At 46.5% G+C, this 23,299-nt stretch overlaps 1 protein-coding gene across 10 annotated transcripts in view; it reads right to left on the bottom strand.

Annotated features, from left to right (window-relative positions):
• The window catches only part of TRERF1 (transcriptional regulating factor 1), a 149,972-nt gene that overhangs the window by 88,432 nt on the left and 38,241 nt on the right, over window positions 1-23,299 (bottom strand). For all 10 annotated transcript variants that reach the window (XM_068165130.1, XM_068165128.1, XM_068165129.1 and 7 more), the window contains one exon: window positions 18,428-18,483. The gene's annotated coding sequence lies outside the window, so the exon portion shown is untranslated. The remainder of the gene's footprint in view (window positions 1-18,427; window positions 18,484-23,299) is intronic.

Below are 23,299 nucleotides of genomic sequence, written 5' to 3'. Positions count from 1 at the left end.
CAGAGGGAGTACTGGGCACATGAACATTATCACACACACCAGGCTTGGCTTGGTACATCATTTCATATCATCTCAAACAGTCTCAGAAAGCAAAACAGCCCACTGTGATCACCTGTCTCACCTTCCACCATCGATGCAGACATATTACTTGTTAAAAGACCAGAACATATACATACATATATATATATATATATATATATATGTATAATCATTTGGGTTACAACTAGCTCAGATTCAATCTGGTTTCAACTTTCAGCCATTCACAGTACCACAGTATAGCCAAGGGTGGAAGAGACCTAAAAGATCATCGAGTCCAACCTGTCACCACAGACCTCATGACTAGACCATGGCACCAAGTGCCACATCCAATCCCCTCTTGAACACCTCCAGGGATGGGGACTCCACCACCTCCCTGGGCAGCCATATTCCAATGATGAATGACTCTCTCAGTGAAGAACTTTCTCCTCATCTCCAGCCTAAACTTCCCCTGGCGCAGCTTGAGACTGTGTCCTCTTGTTCTGGTGCTGGCTGCCTGGGAGAAGAGACCAACCTCTGCCTGTCTACAACCTCCCTTCAGGTAGTTGTAGAGGGCAATGAGGTCACCCCTGAGCCTCCTCTTCTCCAGGCTAAACAACCCCAGCTCCCTCAACCTCTCCTCACAGGGCTTGTGCTCAAGGCCTCTCAGTCACTTACTATATCTCCTCCTACTAAAATGAAAAGCTTTGTAGTTTCTTTCCATCCACAGATACTGGCACAACAGAACTCAGGCCACTCCACTGAAAGCAAGCATGCTAACCTTTTTCTTCTTAAAACCATAAACCTAACATTTGAGCAGCTTTCCAACGGTAAACAGCCTCTTAGATCTCTGAAATATTTTTATCCTTTGTAAGTTTGTTTGTTTCCTAACAAGGCTAAAGAACTGGATTCTATTTCCGTATATCCAGTAGCAATTCTGTGCCATCAGACACTCGTAAAATCCTATACAGTCCTACATGAGACATTTGGCTTTTTGCATCCAAAGGCTATCCATTCTTTGAGCACTGCTGCAAGGGCTTTGTATCTTGTTAGCTTTTTACCATACCCCAGCTCCCTTCCATTGTAAATTGCTCACCACAATGTGGTGTAATGCCCAAAGGTGGACTGCTCGGTGCTAACATTCATACTGCTCAAGTGAGTCCACAGCAACAGGAAATTAATGACCTGTACACTGGTTAGGCCACACCTCGAGTCCTGTGTCCAGTTTCTGGGCCCCTCAGTTTAGGAAGGAGGTTGACTTGCTGGAAGGTATCCAGAGAAGGGCAACAAAGTTGGTGAGGGGTTTGGAACACAGCCCTGTGAGGAGAGGCTGAGGGAGCTTGGGGGCTGCTTAGCCTCAAGGGAGACACAGGGGTGACCTTATTGCTCTCTACAACTACCTTATGGGAGGTTGGTAGACAGGCAGAGGTTGGTCTCTTCTCCCAGGCAGCCAGCACCACAACAAGAGGAACACAGTCTCAGGCTGTGCCAGGGAGGTGTAGGCTGGAGGTCAGGAGGAAGTTTCTACACAGAGAGAGTGATTGCCCATTGGAATGGGCTGCCTGGAGAGGTGGTGGAGTCGCCATCCCTGGGAGGTGTTCAGAAGGAGACTTGATGGGGTGCTTGGTGCCATGGGTTAGTTGGTTGGGTGGTGTTGGATGATAGGTTGGACACGATGATCTTGAAGGTCTCTTCCAACCTGGTCTGGTCTATTCTATTCTATTCTATTCTATTCTATTCTATTCTATTCTTCTATTCTATTCTATTCTATTCTATTCTATAGAAAATTAATGACCTATGTGATAAACGGACATGTCATTACTTGTTATACCCCTGATTTTTTGGCAGCATTTAATCAAAAATTATCTTGAACTAAAACTATCTCAGCCTCTATCAACTCAAGGCTTGTAGTTGCTACTTCATAGAATCAGTAAGGTTGGAAAAGACCTTCAGAGATCTTCAAGTCCAACCCATCACCCAACACCTCATGACTAAGCCATGGCTTCAAGTGCCTACGTCCAATCCTTTTTCAAACACCTCCAGGGATGGTGACTCCACCACCTCCCTGGGCAGCACATTCCAATGGCTAACAACTCTTTCCGCGGAGAGAACTTTCACCTCACCTCTAGCCTAAACTTCCCTGGCACAGCTTGAGGACTGTGTCCTCTTGGTTCTGGTGCTGGTTGCCTGAGAGAAGAGACCAACCCCCTCCTGGCTACTACCTCGCTTCAGGTAGTTTTAGACAGCAAGGTCTCCCCTGAGCCTCCTCTTCTCCAGGCTAAGCAACCCCAGCTTCCTCAGCCTCTCCTCGCAGGGCTGTGCTCAAGGCCTCTCCCCAGCTCTTGTTGCCCTTCTCTGGACACATTCAAAGTCTCTCAATGTCCTTCTTAAACTGAGGGGCCAGAAACTGGACACAGGACTCAAGGTGTGGCCCTAACCAGTGCAGTGTACAGGGGCAGAATGACCTCCCTGCTCCTGCTGGCCACACTATTCCTGATGCAGGCCAGGATGCCACTGGCCTTCTTGGCTGCCTGGGCACACTGCTGGCTCATGTTCAGCCTACCATCAACCAGCACCCCCCAGGTCCCTTTCTGCCTGGCTGCTCTCAGCCACTCTGTCCCCAGCCTGTAGCACTGCATCCTTCCAGACAGAAGTCTTGGCCTGAAGTGTGTTCCTCTGCAGAAAAGTGCTGAAGAGCAGTGGGTGTACATTTGGTCTCCTCACAAGGACAGCATTCTCTTGCATACTGATCAATTTCTGAGCACTGGATACAGTACTTTTAAATGCAACCTTCACTTTTCCCCTCACAGAAAAGCCTTATGAGTTAAAAGACATCCTGGTTAAGAGGAATGCAGGACTGTGGTCTGTTGTTTGGGGCTCTTTTTTTAATGCAGTATCTAATAAAGCATCAGCAGCATTAACATTATGGTTATTAGTTTACTTAATATGATGATGTTCCATTAGACAAAAGCTAATGCAATTGTAGGCTGGAAATTAACTATGGAAAGATGTTGATATGGTTATATGGAGTCATGAAACTTCTTCAAATGCAGGATCACTGTGTCTACAATACAGTTTAAACAAGTTAACCTACTTCAGCTCTATATGCATAATAAACTTGTGCTCCATGCTGTCATATCAGATACTCATTCTTCCAATACAAAAATGGGTTTGGTTTTTGATTTTCTCTATACAATAAAGCATGTAATGCCTATTAAAATTAAAAAGTCTCTGATTGAAGTCAGATCAACTTGTCAGAGCATTATGCCTCTCAGGCTTTCAGCTCATGAAGCATTCCTGTCATTGTTAAACAGAAGGAGTACTTCTAGACAAAAGTACCAATTCAGCTGTAGTACTTCTGCTCTTCTGGAGCGAGTCAACTTTAGGTTGTAGACAAATGGCACCAACATTGCAACAGGGTGATGGAAAAAGCAGCAGGCATAAAGAGGAGCAAGGGTAGAAAATTCTGAACCCACCACAACAACAGAGCTGGACATCAGCTGATACTAGACTGTGTGAGATGACTCCCCTTGAAGAGTAGCAGTCTAACCAGATCCAACTCCCCAGTGCCTCTTTGCTCACATGCATTTACTGAGGGGATGGAAACACCATAATGGAGACCTAAAGGTCTTCCTTTCCTAGGCTACAGTTTGATAGAGCTTTAACACTTTAACAAAGGCCAAAGAAGGTTCACAGTCTCACAGTATCACCAAGGTTGGAAGAGGCCTCAAAGATCATCAAGTCCAACCTGTCACCACAGACCTCATGACTAGACCATGGCACCAAGTGCCACATCCAATCCCCTCTTGAACACCTCAGGTTAGTGTTGCTTAAGTAAAACCAGTGAAGCCATTTGCTGAACAGCAGATATTAATCACTAGAATTAATTACTAGCCACAAAGCTTTTTACTTGGATATTTAACTGATCAGCTAAGAACGTATCTACCAGAGTTCACATAGAAATATGCTTCATTTGTCAGAACTAACAAAGGACAACCAGCTTAACCACCAGAATAATACCCAAATCGTCACACAGTATCATAGTATCAGTCAGGGTTGGAAGGGACCACAAGGATCATCCAGTTCCAACCCCCCTGCCATGGGCAGGGACACCCCACACTAGATCAGCCGGGGCCACAGCCTCAGCCAGCCTGGGCTTAAACACCTCCAGGGATGGGGCCTCAACCACCTCCCTGGACAACCCATTCCAGGGCTTCACCACTCTCATGGGGAAGAACTTCCTCCTCCCCTCCAGCCTGAATCTCTCCACCTCCAGCTTCATTCCATTCCCCCTACTCCTATCACTACCTGACATCCTGAGCAGTCCCTCCCCAGCCTTCCTGTAGCCCCCTTCAGATACTGGAAGGCCACAATGAGGTCACCTGGGAGCCTTCTCTTCTCCAGACTGAACAGCCCCAACTCCTTCAGTCTGTCCTCACAGGAGAGGTGCTCCAGCCCTCTGATCATCCTCCTGGCCCTTCTCTGGACACCTTCCAGTAACCTCCACATCCTTCTTGGAATAGGGGCTCCAGAACTGGAGGCAGTACTCCAGGTGGGGTCCTCAGCAGAGCTGAGCAGAGGGGGAGAATCACCTCCCTTGCCCCTGCTTGGGTCACACTTCTCTTGATGCAGCCCAGGATCTGGTTGGCTTTGCAGGCTGCCAAGTGCACTCTGAGAGCTCCTGTTGAGCTTTTCTTCCTCCACCAGCACTCCCCAAGTCTCTCTCCTCAGGGCTGCTCCTAAATAGCCATGTTGAGGACCTGCTTCTCTGAGTCAGAGGGTTTGGGGTGAGTTTTTTTTGTGTGCTTTGACTTTCATCACAAAGTTAAATGGGTAGCAGTTTCCTCATTTCTAAGCATGACAGTATCCCAAGCAAGGGAAAGGAGAGGCAGCACTTTCACTTCTCACCTGCTCACAGGAAGTTCACACCTCACTGTTATCAACTAAAATAACTGAAATAGACCAAGAGGCTCCAGCCATCTGAGACATTAATTTCTCCCACTCTCTGTGAGATGTTCTCAAGTGACTCAAGTGATTTTTATTATTTTGTGTGTGTGGAAGCAGACCTAGGGCCAGGCAGTCAGAAACACTCTGAAACCGAAGACCTCCCCCTGGCAATGAAGGGTGCCTGCGCCTCAGTGACAGACTAGAGCAAATAAAGGCATCGCTTCAAAGGACAGCCCTACCTGCAGGCATGGGGCTTAAAATGCAGCTGTTGCTCTGCTGGTGGGTTGCACATTGGCTGGTTTTTTCCCCCCCAGCTTCTGGAGTATGATCCAAATGGCAAAGGAGGCTGAGAGATTGTTTCTGGTAACTTCAGATTTTCAATATGGGTCCCAAGCAGCCACCTAGCTCTGCATTTGCCTTTTGTGGTTGCATGCATTTCCTATTTATGAGAAGGACTACAGAAGTTTCTGGGTTGTCACATTTTGTTCAAATAAAGAGTCTGAGCAGCTGTCTCTGCCATGCATTACTCTGCATTGGTGAACACACTCTTCCCTCTCCCCCGTCTCACAAACGCTTGGCCACCTACAAAGCTGAGTTACAGACACACAGCAACAAGATGGAGAAGTAGCAAAAATGTCTTCAGCTTCACAAATCTGCCACATTTCATTCTCCTTGTCATTTGAGATGCACACAAACTATTTGGTATTAATAGTAAGAACACTGTGAACTTTGGAAAGCTTTATTCAAAGCATCCTGTGATCTTCCACTGAAAGCATTAATTTAGCACCTTCACAGTACTTCTGAGGCACATATAATTCATCTCCCACAGGTGGAAACTCAGAGGCACACTCCAGCTGAAGCAATTTGCTGTTGGCCTGCCCCCCAGGAAAACTCATGTCCTGCTTCACACATCCATTTCTGTTTTGATTATTTCTGGCTGACACTAGCTCCAGTGCTTCCTGCCCTGCATCTAACTCCAGAAGAAGTCATCCCTTTGCTCCTCTATTAGCACACCGATCTGAGTCTCTGGCAGAACTGCACAGACATCTTTTCTTCCCAAGGATTTCCTGAGATTAAATAATTAAGTCATTAAGGAAGAATTTCATCACCTGCTAAGGAAACTACTTAACATTCTCACCGCCAGCAACACGCATGGCTGTGTTTCCACATCTCAGATGCCAGCCACACTGGCTGAATATGAAAAGCTGCTATTAGCCTCTTCCAAGTGTAAAGCATACTTGCAAGGTCTGGTCTTCAAAAATTATTACCCTGGGTAAGCAAGACACTGCTAGTACAGTAACATGATAGTCTAAATCTGTTTTAAACAGGAGATAAAGAATGCAGAAGGTCTCTCTCTCCCTCCCCCCCCTCACCAATTCCTCAGATACACTTCAGTGTAACTGTGTAATAGTATGTCCTTAATATGAAGCAAAGGTAAACCTATATGAAAGAGGATGAGCAAGCAGCACAGGACCAATGCCTCAACAGAACACAACATCTGAAAATGTGAGGAAATGATTTCAAATTTTATCAGCAGTGAAAACCAAAATCATGTATGGTAAGAAGGCAAAGGAAATGTGTTCTGCTCTTACATGCCAGATGGCAGGGGAGCTCCTAACTGTACGTGCCTCACTAGGGCTTTAAGAGCATTACTTGCTCTGCTTCTTGCCCCAGTACCCACAATCTATCTGGACACACAGCCCTCTTTCTTGCTTTAATAAAAGTACTCCAACAATGCAAGAGAGTATCTTGTCCTAAGCCCCTGCTAGCTGTTGTTTTTCTGAACAATGGCCATTGCTACTTTCACTCAAACCTCATGCAGTAACAGGTCTCACCTGTGACAGAACCTCACCCTTAAGTGCCTGCTGAAATCTAAATTAAATTAGTTTTCATCTCCTTTTGTGTCTCAAGTAGTCAGTCATAAAAGGACTCAAGGCTCTAGTCTTCACTAGGATATTCAGAGCAGGCCATCTCATCCCTTTCATTTCCCTGCACAGTGTTTGGAAACTGGAGCAACATGAACATACTCTCATCTGGCTCCAGTGCTCAAACCAGAACTGAGGAGTAACAGCTGCTCTGGGTAAGTGACACATGGAGCATCCATTTATCAATGGTTACAGATAATGCAGGCACTCCTTGCTGTCTCTCCAACGGCCTCTCTTAGTAGAAACAAGGAATGTTCTAGGCAGCACCAAAGAAAAAAGTTATACAGCAAACTGCACAGGTAGATCCCAAGCACAGTTTTCCTATTTTCCAATTAGTGAAAGCTGGTTGGATGTCCTCCTAGCACCGTGTCACAAAGCTCCGTGTCAGGTTTTGTTAGTGGGACTGACAGTGCAATTTGTTCAACTCCAGAGAAAGGTCAAATGAAGCCTGCATAATCACCTCCTCTTAAGGCTACAAAAAGGGACAGTATTTTTAAGCTGCAAGGCAGAAAAAGCAAGCAGAGAGGAAAAGAACAGGAAATAGTTTGCTCTTCCAAGTTGTCTTCGAGTCTACTGGACTGCCTGTTTTTAATAGCACAGAGTAGGATAGGGGTCAGAGAGTTCCTTTGTATAAAGCACAGGAACAAAGGGATACCACTAGCATTTATTAGAGATAAAACTCATCTGAGCCTATGACAGACAAAACAGTTTTCCCTGGTCATCAGAAGATGGCTTTGGTGGGAATGTATCATTACTGCAGTCCTCACAGACTTCCCATGCTGTCCTAAGTAGATTAATCTGGTCACTTCAGTGACCTGAGTCGCCAGAAATGGGCAGTGAGATGTCTAAAATGAAGTATCACAGTATCACCAAGGTTGGAAGAGACCTCAAAGATCACAAGTCCAACCTGTCACCACAGACCTCATGACTAAACCATGGCATCAAGTGCCACATCTAGTCCCCTCTTGAACACCTCCAGGGATGGGGACTCCACCACCTCCCTGGGCAGCACATTCCAATGGCCAACAATTCTCTCAGTGAAGAACTTTCTCCTCACCTCCAGCCTAAACTTCCCCTGGTGCAGCTTGAGACTGTGTCCCCTTGTTCTGGAGCTGGTTGCTTGAGAGAAGAGACCAACTCCCTCCTGGCTACTATCCCCCTTCAGGTAGCTGTAGACAGCAATGAGGTCTCCCCTGAGCCTCCTCTTCTCCAGGCTAAGCAACCCCAGCTCCCTCAGCCTCTCCTCATAGCTTATGCTACAGTCCATGGCAACCTCTTTACAGAAGTAAAGGTTTTGACCTTTTCAGTCTCTAAGAATTGTGTTCATACACTCTACTCACAGACAGCTGTTACAAAAACTCATGGAGGCACTGCGAAGGCCTTCGTGAAAGCCATTTGAAAGCCCTCTGAAAGCAAAAGGCTAATTAAGTACTACAGCAACCAGCTTTTTTCCCCCTTTTCCTGGTAAAATGGCGAGGGAAAACCAGACCCAACCCTGTTGGCATACTTTGCAGACAAATTCCTTTTGACAATTTACAAACCCTTTTGTTCCTCCCATTTAACAAAACTACTTCAGCAGTACAGAAGTTGGCAACACAGCTACGGCGGGAGAGGAAAGTCGCTCTATTCCTTATTTGTAAGCAGAGCAAACACACAGACACAAAAACCCCCACCCACAGGAAACATTCATTTAGATTTCACCAAGTCTTTGCAAGGCTGTATCTTTTGACTATTAGTTGATAGTAAATGTGCAACTGTCTGGTACTTCATCTCATACAAGAGCTAGATCTAAAATAAAGAAACCCAACAAACCACCATAAAAAAATCCAGATTCAATTTTTACCTTCATAAAAAGAACACAAAAGTGGTATGAAAACAATTCTCTAGAACAGTGCTACTTACCAAAAACAAAACAACTACTCCCACACAGACATGCAGTATTAACAACAACAAAAAAAAAAAGATCAAAGCTGTAATTATGTTCACTCAAACCCAAACTGCAAAGCAGTTCACTTCAGGGATTCAAACCCCTGTGCTAGTTCTAATGACACCATGTAAGCTACATCCTCTCATTTTTTCATGGCTACTTTGAAGCTGGAGGTGGGGAGATTCAGGCTGGATGTTAGGAGGAGGTTCTTCACCATGAGAGTGGTGAAACCCTGGAATGGGTTGTCCAGGGAGGTGGTTGGGGCCCTGTCCCTGGAAGTGTTTAAGACCAGGCTGGATGAGGCTCTGGGCAGGCTGATGTAGTGTGGGGTGTCCCTGCCCATGGCAGGGGGGTTGGAACTAGATGATCCTTGTGGTCCCTTCCAACCCTGACTGATACTATGATATTATGATACTATGATACTATTACCAGGGATGTGGAAAAAATGCTAAATCATTTCTTGTCATCTGCATGGAATAGATTGCATGGAGCAGTGATAAGCAAAAACCCAAATCAGGCTACTTTCTGTTTTTGGCTAGGCACAGTTTATCTGAACGACAACTGGGTTTGAGACAACAACTGGGTTTAATACAACTGGGTTTAAGACAACAACTGGGTTTAAGACAACAACTGGGTTTAAGACAACAAGAAACACAAAGATGCAAACACCTAGCAATAGAAGAACCATGAGAGTTAGCCTTGGGGAACTGCATTTGGCAAGGCAGTGATCCTATAAGGAAAGACCAGGGGTCATGACAGACACAATCGAGACGCTAAACTTCCTGCACACATCTGCAGCTAAGCAAGGGAACATAGCCTCTGGATGGAGAAGGGTATTATTTTTTATGAGGCAAGGCAGGGAGAGAGAATTACTGTGTACTGCCAAAAAGAATCTACCACCAGAAGAGCTACAGATTCAGAAAGCACAACTTGTATCGAGTTTCGAAAGTCTGCATATTGGACATGTCAAAGAGGATAATGGTTATCACTGGCTCACAAAAGGGCTAAGTGCCTCTACCAAAATTTACTTGGAAGATAAAGAATACACTAGCCAAAACCAGCCCCCCCAAAGGATGTTGTTGGGCAGGGAAGAAAGTTTTGAGAAGTTCAGAATTAATCTCCTCTGACTGTACACAATTCAGGTTGATTGATAGGAGGTGTAGAATGCTCAGAAAATCCTTGGCAGCCAGCTTACACAAGGCAATAGCCACAAGAATCACTTTCTCTCTCTCCCAGCTGACTAAAACCCTGTACAATTCCTCTAGCATTACACCTTCCCTACTCTACAGAAATGCTCCCCATCCAGAAACAGAGGCCTCTGCATTCAGGTAACTCCAGTTAGTAGGGCTCTTGGAGTAGGGCTCTTCAGGAGCACCAGCTGCTCCCTACATGCCATCAGACTACTAAAATCGAAGTCAGTTTGTCTTCAAAGTGCTCCACAGCCTCAGCTCAGGGTATTCAAGGCTTTTCTCAGGACTCCAGGACAGACTTCAATCCACTGTTTTGCAGCTCTAGCTAATGCTAAATGGTGCTGGAGATGCACATTTGTGTGGCTAAACAAGGAACATGAAGTGATTGTAGCACAGAACAGAACTGACTACAATTCTTCCAGAGGGAAATTACTGTAATTTACAACTGGGACAAGTCTCCTTCTGTCATTTATAGTCAGGTGTAGGCATCCCTTTAAAGCAACAACAGAAGCTCTGGATTCACTGACAAATTTATCACAAGTTCATGATCTGTGCACTTACTAAAGCCAGGACAAACAGGTACCAGAGGCCCATCCTGGGCACAGAAGTCTATGAATGCATTTCACAGAATGTTCTCTAAACCAAAGTCCATTCCTTGGACTTCATGCAGTCTGCAAGTCATGCAAAGCCAATCAGATCCTGGGCTGCATCAGGAGAAGTGTGGCCAGCAGGGCAAGGGAGGTGATTCTCCCCCTCTGCTCAGCTCTGCTGAGACCCCACCTGGAGTACTGCCTCCAGGTCTGGAGCCCCTATTCCAAGAGGGATCTGGAGGTGCTGGAAGGTGTCCAGAGAAGGGCCAGGAGGATGATCAGAGGGCTGGAGCACCTCTCCTATGAGGACAGACTGAAGGAGTTGGGGCTGTTCAGTCTGGAGAAGAGAAGGCTCCCAGGTGACCTCATTGTGGCCTTCCAGTATCTGAAGGGGGCTAAAAGAAGGCTGGGGAGGGACTGCTCAGGATCTCAGGTAGTGATAGGACTAGGGGGAATGGAATGAAGCTGGAGGTGGGGAGATTCAGGCTGGAGGTGAGGAGGAAGTTCTTCCCCATGAGAGTGGTGAAGCCCTGGAATGGGTTGTCCAGGGAGGTGGTTGAGGCCCAGGCTGGATGAGGCTCTGGCCAGCCTGATGTAGTGTGGGGTGTCCCTGCCCATGGCAGGGGGGTTGGAACTAGATGATCCTTGTGGTCCCTTCCAACCCTGACTGATACTATGATACTATGAGTAGCCCTGGAGTTCCAGGGCTCACTTGGCTGAGTGTCAAGAAGGCAGCCAGAGAGTAAACCACAGTCACAGTCGGCTTTGCTTCTTGGGCTGCAGATAGGGACCCACCAAGCAGGAACACCAACAGCTGCCTGTGCCACACAACCCCACTGCCCAAATGGGTGGACCAGGGTGACCTCTCAACTGCTCAGCACATCAGGTCTTTCAAAATGAGCAAGAGGTCACAGCTGGGGGTCAGTCATGAACAAGAAGTACAATTTTTGTGGGGGATTAACAGCAAACAAGCTCCTGCTGTTCTGAGAGCACAGCCTGGGCACTGTAACTCATGTTTTTCTTTAAGTTAAACATCTAAGGGGCATTTAAGGTAAATTTAATCTCCTATGTGAATTTTGAAGCTTTTCACTCATTGGTCTCCCCCCAGAATCTTTTTTAGCCTTTTTTTCATTAAAAAAACCCCAAACCAACAGCAAGTTGCTGGCACATCAAGTTGGTAACCAAGCCAGAGCCTGGAAACTGCACAGCCTCCACACTGAATGGCTTTCAGAGGGGGGAAAAAAAAGCAGAACATTTCTATATCTTGCTACAGCAGCAACAAACCCTTCACCTCACTGCTAGGATTTCACCTTCAGCCTCAACTGAAATTTCCATTTTAACTCTGACTGGCACTCTGTCTTTAATTCATTTAGGAAAGACTTGATATGAACAGTAGACTGTCAAAAGGGAGTTGCATAGAGGGAAGAAAAGGGGAGAAGGGGCCAAGAGTCAAATGGCCGAAGTGGTAGTTTGCACATCAGCACTGAGAGTCAATCTGATGTTTCACAATGTAGCAAGGAAAAAACCCACAAAGCAGTCCCCCACAACCTGTTCTTGGATCCAGGGTTTCTTAATGAAAGCTGAGCATTCTCTCCATACTGTGGGTAAAAATACATGACAGAACCTTGACATCTGAAGCACAATAATTAATCTTTTCAACATTAAGTTACAAAGGACTATCATCCCCTTTTAACTGACAGAGCAGCTGACTCAAAGACAACCAAGGGAGTTGCCCAAAACCACACTACTAGTCATTAGCAGAGCTGCATGCAGTTAGCAGTTCCTGGCTGCCAGGGCTATTTTCAAGCACTGAAATTGCCAGCCACCCCACAGCCACAGAGCTGGTACCCTGTATGGTCACCAGGTGGAGGGTCACCTGCTCCCCACGCCATGCCTCCAAGCTCCAGTTACACCAGCGACATCAGAGAAGATAAAAGGGTTTGTGAAGCCAGGCTGGTGGGTTCACGATGAGCAGCAGCAGCGATACCCACATCACCCTGCTGACCTGCTCTAGAAGGCACTCATCCCAAAGGGGCAGGTGCAACACCCAGGGTCTGCCCTGGTGCTCCTCTTGTGCCTGTGCTCCAGCCCAGAAAACTTGGGTTAGAAAAATAACCCTATGAAGAAGTCAGAGCTCAGAGTTGTGCCAGGTTTATACCCTGCATTGTCTCACTGAGCAGGGTGGGTGAAAGACAAGCAGCACGCATCCTGGCGACTGCGATGCTACACCCCATCTTGTTTGTGCTTTACATACTCTGAGAGGAACTTCAGATAAGTTCACTTCTCAAGCAAAAACCAAAATGGCTCTTTCCATGTCAGCCCCATAGCTTTAAAGTGCATTTTCCAGTACTAATTTCAGTTTCTCTTAATTGCATAATCAAGAGTGCAAAGTTACTTACAGAATCAGCCAGCTCACCACAAAGACATTCGACAATGAAAAGTGGCAGTTCTGTTGGTTGGGTTTTGTTGGGGGGGTGGGGTGGGAGGGTGGAGTTTGAAAAGCATTAAATAGACTAATTTGCCATCTCATTTTTTATAGAAGCAGCACAATTCTTACAGCAAACAGCTTGGGAAACCCAGCATGACAGAGATAGGGAGGGGGAAGTGAGTATTCACTTTTACATTGAAAGCAGAACAATAGAAATTTGCCTTCTGTAATATCATTAGACTTAATTTATATTTAACTCCACACCTAAGCCTCTGTTATATTAGTTTAATGTATTCCCCTCTTTTCTGTGTTCTGCTTGGTACCTGACCTATGCTCTGTTTGGTACCTGACCTATGCTCTGCTTGGTACCAAGTTTTCCAGACCTCCTGTCCAACTCACCTGATCCTTTGAAGCCTACAGATTCAGGCACACAAGTAATTTATTCTTTCAGAAGGGTTCAGCACTTACAACTTGCAACTTGTGCAAATATTCAAATTTTCTGGGAGAAAAAGAGAAGGAGAAAGCATTTATCTAGACGTCTTCATTTACATAAGTATTTTCTCTCTCCTCTAAACTGTGATGTAGAGGCTCTCCCTTACGCGTGAGATTTTTCTCACCATGCTTCTGAGGTGCTTTCCACGTACTTGGACACACAGCTAAGTAACACAAGAGAAGGAAATCAAATTACCTGTAACTGTTTCACTCAAATTAACTTTCTTATTTTTGAAGTTTTTCTAAGATGGCTTGTGTGGAGACAAAGATATTCCTAGACAATATCAAAGGAAGTTAATGGAACTCATCCAGCATTGATGTCAGAGTTTTGCGCTGATGTGCGCTAGCACATCCTACCTAAGGGCAACAAGGCTGGGGAGAGGCCTTGAACACAAGCCCTATGAGGAGAGGCTGAGGGAGCTGGGATTGTTCAGCCTGGAGAAGAGGAGGCTCAGGGGTGACCTCATTGCCCTGTACAACTACCTGAAAGGTGGTTGTAGCCAGGTGGGGGCTTGTCTATTCTCCCAGGCAACCAGCACCAGAACAAGGGGACACAGTCTCAAGCTGCACCAGGGGAAGTTTAGGCTCAAGGTGAGGAGAAAGTTCTTCACTGAGAGAGTCATTCGTCATTGGAATGTGCTGCCCAGGGAGGTGGTGGAGTCACCATCCCTAGAGGTGTTCAAGAGGGGATTGGATGTGGCACTTGGTGCCATGGTCTAGTCATGAGTTCTGTGTTGATAGGTTGGACTCGATCCTCAAGGTCTCTTCCAACCTTAGTTATATTGTGATACTGTGATACTGTGACACAAGAAACCACAGTGTCCCAGTTTAGACAGAAAACACTCCTGGATTATACCTCAGTTTGGTCTCATCAAAATCAACTTACTGCTCCCAGCAACAACAAAAACACACCCAACATGCAAAAACTCACAAACACTTCCACGAGTTAGTGTAGTTCTGCTTGTGTTACACCACGGGTTTCCCTGCCAAGGCTGATTAAAAAAGAACAACCAGAAAACGTTTGCAAAACAGACTGCTATTATAAAGTGCATTAACAGCTATTAATAATAGAATACACATCCATCCACTTCTTTTCAGATAATCAATATTAATTGGCAACCTCATTTGGAACTGTTAAGGCAAGCGAGCGGAGAGCTGCAATCCGTCATATCTAAGCTAACAGCGGGTGAAAATAGGCCTGGTTACAGTTACTTCCTTGTCATTTCCTTCCAAAAATGACACAATGCAGTTTCAGCGATCAAAGTAATTTTTATCTCATAAACCTACCTCTGAAAATAGATTAGGGCCTTATAGAACAATTTTATATTTATGATTCAAGCTATTGGGCAGATCTCATGTGAAACTCGCCGGGCAGCTCACACAGGCCCCAAGCTCCTTGAAAGAAGGCAAGATAAAGACACAGGGAAATACAGGGAAATGAAAATATATATATATATATATGTTGGGTGAGAGGTCTGGCACCTATCAACATTGCTGCAAGCTTGCCAAGTCTGATAATTTCATCATTAGGCTTCAAGCATATTAAATGAACCATTACTCTTTTATTCATTCAACCCCAGCACATAATCAATAGGATGGATGCCAAAAGTCAGCCATTACAAGGAAGTCACCAGGGCTGGGATAAAATGAGATTACTCCCTGCACAGACTAGACCACTTCTCATTGCTTTAAAAATGGGACTAAAAGGGAGCAACCTCTGTAATTGCAATGGCAGCAATAAACACGAGAGTGCATCAGAAGCACTCCCCCAGAAGAAGAAAGAGCAGGGAACAGGGCAGGAAATATTCATGAAAACTCTAAGTAGCCAATGGAAGAGATGTAGATGGACCTGAGGGTACATTTGGGGCAGGATCCATCTGCCTGTCTGGAAGGATGGAACCCTGAATTTAAATGTAGAGAGGGAACACAAGAAAGGGAGCAGAAAGTTAAATAAAACCCAAATAACAGTAAAGGGATAGTTAAAGAATGAGGGACCCCTAGCCACTGCAGTTCTGAGACAGAATATGACCAGGACAGCCACTATGTGCAACAGAGATGGACCAGGAGTGGAACAATGGCATTTCTCCAGCCCAGGCTGCTGGGGAGAGGGCTAAATGAAGGCCTCTCAAAGAAAGGAGAAGCAGATATGCACATTCATAGCCTAGGATTCATTTCAACTCTGAGAAGCTATTACACAAAGCCAGAACAGATTATTTTCTACTAGAAACCAAAGAAAGAGTCAGTGGGAAGCGCTACTACTTCCTTTCAGAACTCTGTTTTAAAGCCACTCCTGCAATTGCTAGGGGTCTGGCTCACAATTCATACGTGCCTGGGGCTGACAATACAGCTGTGGCAAGAGCTGGTGTCAGGGCCTCAAGCTGCAGAACCTGCTAGAAACACAAGCCTTCTCAGTAGCTGTTTTAGGAGGAAAGGGGATAGCAAGTTTACCCTGGGACAGACAGTCCAGCAGCACCCAGCTGCTGTGCCAGAGGAGTTGCCCACGTTACACCACACAGACTGCTCAACATCCACTTTGCAGAACTAAAATTAAACAATATGCTACATACACACTATATATAATACCTGTAAAATCCATGAGGAGCAATGCCTTAGGAAAACCCGAGCAGCTGAACGAATGCAACTGGAGTGCTGCATGCCAAACAAGTCCCCAGTGTTGGACTGACATTAGACAAATACACTTCTCAGTCAGATCAATCTACTAGGGAAAAAAACCACCTGAATACAAGCAGTTCTCCCCTGCTGGCCATGCTGCTTTCCAATGAGAGCTCACATCATGCCCGTGGTGATGCCCTGCTGGGCACCCCACAGCCTTCAGTTGCGGCAGTGCCAGTGCCAGGCGTGGGATGGGTGGGGCAGGAGGGCCTGCCTCCTCGCAGTGGGGTGCCTGTGCAGGTCATGCTAAACATGCTCTAAGAAGGCCTGAAAGCAATTTTAATTACCCATTCTGGGAGCACTGGCAGACCCGTTGGAACACGTGCAAGCGGAGAAGCTCATTCACATAACAAGCCAGGTATGCATGCATGGAGGTGCTTTGTGTTACAGTGCTGCAGACTGCTGAGACCTCTCACCTGAAACCTGTATTTTACATATACTATATACATACAAGACCACCTTCAGCTAGAAAGCAAGCAATTAAGTGAAATATTAGTAACACAATCAAACAGTGGCAAGAAAGGGGGGGGGTAGTTTGAGTGGAGAAAATGCCTAAAACCTAAGACACAAGCAAGTCTGATTCTTGCACACTCCACACAGTGCCAACAGGCACTCAGGGTTTATGATTCTTGCTTGAGCAGCCAACCTCCAATAGGTAATGCTACTTTGCAAACAAAACTTAAATGGTGGGAAGGGAGGAAAAGAAACCAAAAAAGCCCTCAAGAGTGTCTACAAGAGCTAAATCTCTGAATCCAAGGAAGAAGCCATTTAGTCCTGGTCCTGATACAATGACATCATGCTTTTAGCTGTTTCCACTACGCTTTCCAACTAACAGCTAACAAGAACAATAGGGATTTTTGAGGCCTGTAAATGGCCCACAGCTCAGGAAGACAGAGGAGGCAAATCAAAACATGCAAGCGATAGAGCAGGACGGTCGCAGGGGAGATAGTAGGTTGCAAGACAGCAACAATCCCTGTGTAATAGTACTGGTGTATTTAGCTGCTGGTGAGACCCCACCTGGAGTACTGCCTCCAGGTCTGGAGCCCCTATTACAAGAGGGATCTGGAGGTGCTGGAAAGTGTCCAGAGAAGGGTCAGGAGGATGAGCAGAAGGCTGGAGCACCTCTCCTGTGAGGAAAGACTGAAGGAGTTGGGGCTGTTCAGTCTGCAGAAGAGAAGGCTCCCAGCTGACCTCATTGGGGCCTTCCAGTATCTGAAGGGAGCTACAGGAAGGCTGGGGAGGGACTGCTCAGGATCTCAGGGAGTGATAGGAGTAGGGGGAATGGAATGAAGCTGGAGGTGGGGAGATTCAAGCTGGAGGTGAGGAGGAAGTTCTTCCCCATGAGAGTGGTGAAGCCCTGGAATAGGTTGTCCAGGGAGGTGGTTGAGGCCCTGTCCCTGGAGGTGTTTAAGCCCAGGCTGGATGAGGCTCTGGGCAGCCTCATCTAGTGTGGGGTGTCCCTGCTCATGACAGGGGGGTTGGAACTGGAAGATCCTTGTGGTCCCTTCCAACCCTGACTGATTCTATGATACTATGATACTATGATACTATGATAGTATGAATATGGTTATCCCAACATCTGACAGTTTCAAAGACATTATTCCTCTCTGCCAGTGGAAGCTTCTGAACTAGAAACAAAACTAAAAACAAACAAAAAGTATCTCTCTAAACATTGCCTTTTAAAGTGCCATTAAGAAAAGTGAGCATAATGAAACTTGCAGTTCCCCTTCAGCAGGTTCCTGACAGCAAATACTCTTTTCAGACTTGAATTCAGCAGGTCCCTACTCAAAGAGACTGCTCTAATGAAAACAGTTCAAATTTGAACACACTGCAACAGAAAAAGTAAGTTGAAGAGTGTAAAAGCTTAAACAGGCCAAAGATCTTTTTCCTTTCCATTGTTGGGAGGGGTGGTCATCATCTCAAAGCTGTACAAAAACCTCTTCTACCTTATCTCTTCATCTGAAACAGAAGGATAACTATGACCTGTGCTGCCAAGCCCCATGCCTGAAAAGGCATACACTTCTGTCTTCTGGGCTTTGTCCATCAGCTCACCAGCACAAAACTGGTGTAGAGGACAGAAATGCCCTCTTCTCAGAGTGTCAGAGGCATATGTAATTTAAAAGTAAGTATCTCAGTTATTCACAGGGTTCTGCCAGGGAAAGATACAGGTATCTTCAGCCTGAACAAAGTGGTGAGGCCGTTTCGTGTAAGACCATCTTTATCTTACCCTCTTCTCTTACCTTATCAGACACATCTCCTTGTTCTAGTCAGAACCCAGCAAGTCATAAAATTCCATCTGAAACAAGAAGGAAAAGTCCATTAATACCTCCTGATAACCTCACAACAAAAGGCCAATAAGCAGTTGAAGAAAAAAGAAGAGCTGAACTTCCAGTGCCATTGCAGTATAGTCTCTGCCCCAGGCAAGTCACCCTCCCAGCTGTGGCAATGTGGGAAACCTGGATATAGAAGTCTGAGAGACGATGGAAGACGCTCTGCACGTAACACATTCTTCCTCCTTCGGTGCGGGAAAGAGGGGTGGCCAAAGCAGACAGGTTGCCCTGCCGAGCCATAAATAAATCCCCAGCATTCTTTCATTAAATGAAATGAGCATCAAATTACATAATGAGAATGGCTGTAAAATGAGACCAGTGGTAAGGGCGAGAAATAATCACAGGGGTGTTATACATCATGGAGACAATTCCCCATCAGCGGATCAACCCTGGGTATGCAGCACCTTTCATCTCCAGGCCAAGAAACTGTCAGTGGGCAGCCCCTCTCAGATACACCAAAGCATGCAAGAAACAGATGAACAAAGCTGTCAGGCACAAGTTTAAGTCATGTCTGTACTGAATGCATACACTCCATTTCTTAACACCTTTACAAAGCAACCTTTTAGTTTAAAATGAGATGGTTTTGTAACACAGGTAAACACAATGCAGTCTGGTATACCTAGGATCAAAAGGAAGAGGACTCTGCACCAAACAGAGAGGGACCTGGGGGTGCTGATTGACAGCTGCCTAAACATGAGCCTGCAGTGTGCCCAGGGGGCCAAGAGCGCCAATGGCATCCTGGCCTGCAGTAGGAACAGTGTGGCCAGCAGGAGCAGGGAAGTCATTGTGCCCCTGGACTCTGCACTGGTTAGGCCACACCTTGAGTCCTGTGTCCAGTTCTGGGCTCCTCAGTTTAGGAAGGACATTGAGAGACTTGAAGGTGTCCAGAGAAGGGCAACAAGGCTGGGGAGAGGCCTTGAGCACAGCCCTGTGAGGAGAGGCTGAGGGAACAGGGGTTGTTTAGCCTGGAGAAGAGGAGGCTCAGGGGTGACCTCATTGCTCTCTACAACCACCTGAAAGGTGGTTGTAGCCAGGTGGGGGTTGGTATCTTCTCCCAGGCAACCAGCACCAGAACAAGAGGACACAGTCTCAAGCTGTGCCAGGGGAGGTTTAGGCTGGAGGTGAGGAGAAAGTTCTTCACTGAGAGTCATTCACCATTGGAATGTGCTGCCCAGGGAGGTGGTGGAGTCACCATCCTGGGAGGTGTTCAAGAGGGGATTGGATGTGGCACTTGGTGCCATGGTCTAGTCATGAGGTCTGTGGTGACAGGTTGGACTCGATGATCTTTGAGGTCTTTTCCAACCTTGGTGATACTGTGAGACTGTGATACCTAACCAACAAAACTGCAACCTTGGAATTGTCAGTAAAATTTACACTCATGACATACTCCAGCTTGAATAAACACTTTTCCATGGCATTATTAATAAAAAGAACCATGACCTGAAATCCAGCCAGCCTGTGAGTCACTAGGGCAGGAACAAGACCTCCTGTCCAGCAACTTCCAAAAGGCTGAGTCTGCCTACAGTGAGAGATGTGAATCGAGGATCTGAAAAACCAAACAAACCAACACTTCCACACACTCTTGTAGCTTTTTCAGTGTCCTGCCCACATGCCCTAGAAGCCTGTTAATCCAGTGCCAGGCTGGAAAAGGCCAGGAATACATACATGTGAAATAGCACACTGTATGCAAGAACATTCATAGTATCATAGTATCATAGTACCATAGTATCTGTCAGGGTTGGAAGGGACCACAAGGATCATCTAGTTCCAACCCCCCTGCCATGGGCATTGTTTTATTTTAAGAAACAACCAACCAAGAAAGCCACCACCAAAATCCAAAAGGAACAACAAACCACCCACCTGCAATTTTTCAATCCAGTTATCTGGAGTGTGAGGGGAGATACAAGAGGAATGGCAGGATTCAAGCCAAAGAGTTTTCATATTCACTAACTTTTCCTCTAGTGATACTACTAAGGGTACCCCTGTGCCAATAATCTAATGCTAGACACAAAGAAAACATCGTGGTGTAGCATTCTGACATCCCTGATTTGCACCCTTGCTTTGTTCTCCTTGGATGCCAAGCAGCTGTGACACGAATAGAATAGAATAGAATAGAATAGAATAGAATAGAATAGAATAGAATAGAATAGAATAGAATAGAATAGAATAGAATAGAATAGAATAGAATAGAATAGAATAGAATAGAATAGAATAGACCAGGTTGGAAGAGACCTTCAAGATCATCGTGTCCAACCTATCAACCAATCCAACACCACCTAAACAACTAACCCATGGCACCAAGCACCCCAGCAAGTCTCCTGAACACCTCCAATGATGATGACTCCACCACCTCCCCAGGCAGCACATTCCAATGGGCAATCACTCTCTCTGTGTAGAACTTCTTCCTAACATCCAACCTAAACCTCCCCTGGTGCAGCATGAGACTGTGTCCTCTTGTTCTGGTGCTGGCTGCCTGGGAGAAGAGACCAACCTCCACCTGTCTACAACCTCCCTTCAGGTACCAGAGGTGCTCAGGTCCACGGCAAGGAGACATCCTTCAATGTGCTGTGCTGCTGTTTCATCAGCAAGAAATTCAGGCTGGTGGCACACAGGTCTCCAGCCAGGAGAGATGCCTGGGAGCCAGGGTCCAAACTGCCAGCTCTGGGATGCTCCTCTCTCTCCTCTCTCTTTAAACATACATTAGTGTGTGCTTTAAGTGCTAAGAATAAACTTTTAATCCAGTGAATTAAATTTTCTCATCTTCTGCTGACAACCATTTATTTGTTGGCATTGTCAAAATAATATGACAACATATTTCCACCACCACAGGGGCTTTTTGGATTCCTTTTGCTGTGTTTTTCTCTAGGAAGTAAGAGCTCTTTTGTCAATGTGACAGGAAGATGTGAACGAAGAGAGCCCCTACCCAGGAGTCCCCTTGAACAGCCCTACCCTCCTGCTCCTCACCAGCCCAGAAGAATTCCTTAGAGCACAACCCCTTCCTGGCTGTTTTCAGAGAAACTGCAGCAATCACCCAAGAACAATGGGGAAGTTTGTTTTACTCAGAGTAAATGTTTTGCAGCTTCCAATGTAAATATTTTAATTAATGGGTTTTATTTTTTAACTCTCTGCTGCCTTTCTTGTGCTCACACTCACACAAAGCCAGCAGGACAGAAGCAGCACTCAGCTCCTGCCACAGAGAGGAAGAGCATAGAGAAGTGACATGTTGACTTGAGAAAATGGCCTTCAATAAGCAAATCCAAACTCACTGGTCATTTGCTGGGGGAGATATGGGACAGAAAAAACTTAAAGGAAAATGAGGCTGCTCATCTCCTGCACCTGGCTGAAGGCTTGGGTTGGCTCCCACCAGGACAGTGGGGCTATTCTGACAGTCAGCTTCCAGAAAACCACAATCTAACCCATTTCAAAAGAACACTACACCAAAGGACCAGTCTACAACAGAAAAGTGTTGACTCTTGTTTATCATAGTATCATAGTATCATAGTATCATTCAGGGTTGGAAGAGACCACAAGGATCATCCAGTTCCAACCCCCCTGCCATGGGCAGGGACACCCCACACTACATCAGCCTGGCCAGAGCCTCATCCAGCCTGGGCTTAAACACCTCCAGGGACAGGGCCTCGACCACCTCCCTGGACAACCCATTCCAGGGCTTCACCACTCTCATGGGGAAGAACTTCCTCCTCCCCTCCAGCCTCAATCTCCCCACCTCCAGCTTCATTCCATTCCCCCTAGTCCTATCACTACCTGAGATCCTGAGCAGTCCCTCCCCAGCCTTCCTGTAGCCCCCTTCAGATACTGGAAGGCCACAATTAGGTCACTTCGGAGCCTTCTCTTCTGCAGACTGAACAGCCCCAACTCCTTCAGTCTGTCCTCACAGGAGAGGTGCTCCAGCCCTCTGATCATCCTTGTGGCCCTTCTCTGGACACCTTCCAGCACCTCCACATCCCTCTTGGAATAGGGGCTCCAGAACTGGAGGCAGTACTCCAGGTGGGGTCTCACCAGGGCTGAGTAGAGGGGGAGGATCACCTCCCTTGCCCTGCTGGCCACACTTCTCCTGATGCAGCCCAGGATCTGATTGGTCTCAGCCATCAGTAGAGTGGCTCTTGACTACCACATCCCTCTTCATGCACATCACAGAAATGCTCCAATCTCCTCTTAGAACTCCAAAACCCAGTGCTGTGAACTCTGTCAACAGGATGGTACTTGGGTTCACTCTCTCTGGGCAGGACTCTTTTGGTACCACAGAAGTTTGGTACCACATTGCCCAGGCAGCCAAGAGGGCCAATGGCATCCTGGCCTGCATCAGGAACAGTGTGGCCAGCAGGAGCAGGGAGGTCATTCTGCCCCTGTACACTGCACTGGTTAGGCCACATCTCGAGTCCTGTGTCCAGTTCTGGGCCCCTCAGTGTAGGAAGGAGGTTGACTTGCTGGAACGAGTCCAGAGAAGGGCAACAAAGTTGGTGAGGGGCTTGGAACACAGCCCTGTGAGGAGAGGATGAGGGAGCTGGGGCTGCTTAGCCTGGAGAAGAGGAGACTCAGAGGAGACCTTATTGCTCTCTACAACTGCCTGAAGGGAGGTTGTAGACAGGCAGAGGTTGGTCTCTTCTCCCAGGCAGCCAGCACCAGAGCAAGAGGACACAGTCTCAGGCTGTGCCAGGGGAGGTTCAGGTTGGATGTTAGGAAGAAATTCTACACAGAGAGAGTGATTGCCCATTGGAATGTGCTGCCTGGGGAGGTGGTGGAGTCACCATCACTGGAGGT

The sequence above is a fragment of the Melanerpes formicivorus genome, unplaced genomic scaffold, assembly GCF_026170545.1.
Source record: "Melanerpes formicivorus ecotype bairdi unplaced genomic scaffold, bMelFor1.0.p_v2 SCAF_84, whole genome shotgun sequence".
In the NCBI taxonomy this organism is placed as follows: Eukaryota; Metazoa; Chordata; class Aves; order Piciformes; family Picidae; genus Melanerpes; species Melanerpes formicivorus.
Note: the sequence above shows the minus strand (reverse complement) of the source record. Positions and strands in the feature narration are given on the sequence as shown.